The sequence below is a fragment of the Chinchilla lanigera genome, unplaced genomic scaffold, assembly GCF_000276665.1.
Source record: "Chinchilla lanigera isolate Chin_1 unplaced genomic scaffold, ChiLan1.0 scaffold00044, whole genome shotgun sequence".
In the NCBI taxonomy this organism is placed as follows: Eukaryota; Metazoa; Chordata; class Mammalia; order Rodentia; family Chinchillidae; genus Chinchilla; species Chinchilla lanigera.
In genome coordinates, this window is record NW_004955445.1 from 13,690,384 (window position 1) to 13,693,578 (window position 3,195).

The window sequence follows — 3,195 nt, forward strand, 5'->3', positions numbered from 1 at the left end:
AGACCCTATGGCTAGTGACAGATCATACCCCAGATGGCGCTCCTTGCTTTTCTTCATTTTTTAAGTTTCTATCTGGATGAAATATTTGAGATTTGTACACCAGGCAGAACAAATAGAATTATGACTCACTTTTCACAAATTGTGTAGTGGATTTCACATACTTTCATGACTGATTTTCCACCACATTTTAAATTGTTCCAAAATGTTTGCTTCTTCTTCCTTTGAGACAGTGGGACATATGTCCCAGTGGAGAGGGGGCGTGGTACCCTCCTCCCTTTCCCTTCCCTGCGGCAGGGCAAGCGAGAAACCACTCTTCTCCCTTTCTCAGCCTGGAAGCTTCATTATTCCCTGGCACAGAACATTTTTCCAGCTCATTAGAATCTGGAGCTAAGATAAAGGAGGGCAGAGCCATTAGGTAGCAATTTATATGTAAATGTGTAAGTTACCAAAGAGAGAGATTTGGCTCTTGTTCTTTAGCAAACAGTCAAGTTGGGACCTTCTGGAAAACGTGTACATCAGCACCTAAAGCCTGCACAGGACTCCTCTGCCAGACCCAAGGTACGTTCTTGTCTTTCTTCACAGGAGACTGAGCCCCAAGGTCAGAGCCAGGACTTAAAACTTGTTTGTGGACTCTGCTGCTAGTGTTTAAGAGGGGATCTTCTGACCACCTCACAGCCTCATGCTCTCCTTTTTTTTCCCCCAGTGTTCCCCCTACCCTTTCTGTACTGGAGATATAACACAGAGGTGCTTTGCCACTGAGCTACATCCCAGACCTTTTCTGTTCTAAGACGGGATCTCATTAAGTTGGCCAGGCTGCCCTTGAACTTGTGATCCACCTTCCTCAGCCTCCTAAGTCCCTGGGATGTGCCACCACACCCGGCTCTTAAGGTTTTCCAGCCTATTTGGGGTGACAAAGATGATCCCCTTTGATCCTGACTTCAGCTGGGCTTCTCTGAGCCCTCTGCTAGACCAGGCTGACCTTGGAGTTTCTTCTTCATTGCTGTAGAATCCAGCTTGAGCAAGAATCCTGCTAAATGGGGTTAGATAGAGAAAATCCTCATCCCTGGTGTCTTACCCTGGCCTGACTTCTGCAACAATTCTACTGTGTTGATTAACAGAATCTGTTACTGGAGTTTTGGGGCAAAAGCCCTGGCTCCAGGGGTTCCAGATGACCAGACTTGGCCGCTTACCCCCTAATGCCAACCAAGGAGCCGAGCAGGAGTGAAGGGCCAGAAAGGAGCTTTAATCAGCATGGCCCTGCTGGACAGCAAGGACAAAGGGGTTCATGGTTTGTCTCTGAGGGACTGAAAGAAGTTTGGGGTTTTAGAAAAAGGGGAATAAAGGCAAGGATTGGGGAATTTGCGTGGCTGATGGTGTAGGCAGTTGTAGTCCTGTCATGGTCTGGTTGATTGGTATCTCAAGGTTGGTTCTGTGAGGTCCTGGGAGAGCCATCATTGCTTCAGGGGACAGTTCAGATCCCATCATAAGATGACAGCTGCTGCTTAGAGGGCAGCCTCGTTGCTGTCACAGGGTAATTGCTCCCACTTCGGGGTGACTTTGTCATGGAGTGGTTTGTGAGGCTCTGCTTTTCCTGGAATCTGAGGTGACTGCAGGTGTAGGACAATGGCTGGAGGCTTCCTGGCATTGCTTCAAGAGGCCTGGGACTGGACGTTATCCTGAAAATTGCTTACTTTTATATTGGTGTCCTCAGTCTTGAAATGGAATGAGGTAGGCTAGGTAAATTTAGGACTAATAAACCCTGTAATACAGACACTCGTTCAATGACTAACATATCTATGTGCAGAACTGAGCAAGGATCTGACCCCGAGTTTTAAGGTAATATTAAGGGAGATGTATAAAGTGAAGACAGAGATGCCAAACTTGGTTCTGCTTTTAGCCATCCTTTGGACATCTGCAGTGTAGCCTCTGAGTCCCTGTTACAAATCCTCTTTACCCCTGACGTTTCCTCTTAGTAATTTTCTATCTTCCCACCTTGCTTCTTGGCTATAAATCTCCATTTGTCCTTGATGGAGTCAGAGTGGAGTCTAATCTCCCCCACCTCCACTTCAGGGAGCCTTGCAGTTGTCCCTGTGCCTGTCCCCGTGGCCCCTGTTGAATCAAGTTTGCCTTATTGTCTTAAACAGGTGTCATGAATCATTTTTTCTCTCAGACTTACCTTCTGGCTTGGGAGCATAGAGCTGAGGGGGAAAGTGTCTTGTACACTCTATTAATAAAGATCAAATTAAGTGCTACGCTGTGTATGTGTGAAGGACAGTCACTAGCAAAAGTACTCTCTGGGCTTTGTCCCAAGCTCTGTTATCAAGGTGCCAGGAATTAAATGGAGGATGCTCTGCAGAAAGGCCAGAGCTGAAGCTGTCTAAAGCTAAAGAGCAGGGACTTCATCCCCGCCCAGGCCTGTCTGTTCTGTCTGTGGTCAGGAGCTTCCCTCAGCCCCTTGTTTCAATCTCTTGAGCATGAGGGATTCGGAGGACGGTGAGAGAGGCAGCCTGTTACCTGAGGGGTGTCAGCCCTCTTCTTCGCCCTCCAGGAAAGCAGGTTTCTGAGAAGCAAAGACGTCTTCACCTCCGCCAACACTTTAGTATGGGTCATACACTAGTTTAGGGCCCTTTTCCCTTGAAACTGGCCCAGAGAAATGATCTTCCTTAGAAGTGGGGCAAAGATTGGGAGTCAGGGGCTGGAGGAAATGTATGTTGGAAGAATCTGGGCAGATCCTTCCACCAGCACATCATTCATTTCATCTTAGGAAATGAAATGCTCCTGTATATATGCACAGTGAGGCTCTGTCTTAGTTACTTTTGTTGTGGCTGAGACAAAATACCTGATGCACAGAGGAGGAGTTGAACTCAGTACCTTGCACTTGCCAGGCAGGTGCTGTGCTACTGAGCTATATACCTAGCCACCCTTTTAAAGTTTAATTTATTATTTTTTCTTTTTTCTTTTAAAGAAAAATAGACAAATACAAAATGATACAAAAGGCTAGTTTTTTTTTTCTTTTTTCTTTTTATTTATTTTATTTTACAGGGAATAGTAAAAAAAAAGAACAATAGCAAGATACAAACAAAACAAAGAAAGAACATTAAAAATGCTACGGGGTTTCAAACCAAATGATAAGAATTAACAGTGGTTGTTATATTACATATTGTTATCTCCAACAAAGTTGCTCAGATTACCAGA

The 3,195-nt window shown here is 45.4% G+C and overlaps 1 long non-coding RNA gene across 1 annotated transcript in view; it reads left to right on the forward strand.

The window, feature by feature from the left end:
• Window positions 1–558, forward strand: part of LOC106149396 — a 5,996-nt gene extending 5,438 nt beyond the window's left edge. Inside the window, exon 4 of the long non-coding RNA XR_001235555.1 lies at window positions 478–558. This is a non-coding gene — a long non-coding RNA (uncharacterized LOC106149396). The remainder of the gene's footprint in view (window positions 1–477) is intronic.
• The last annotated feature ends 2,637 nt before the right edge of the window (window positions 559–3,195 follow it).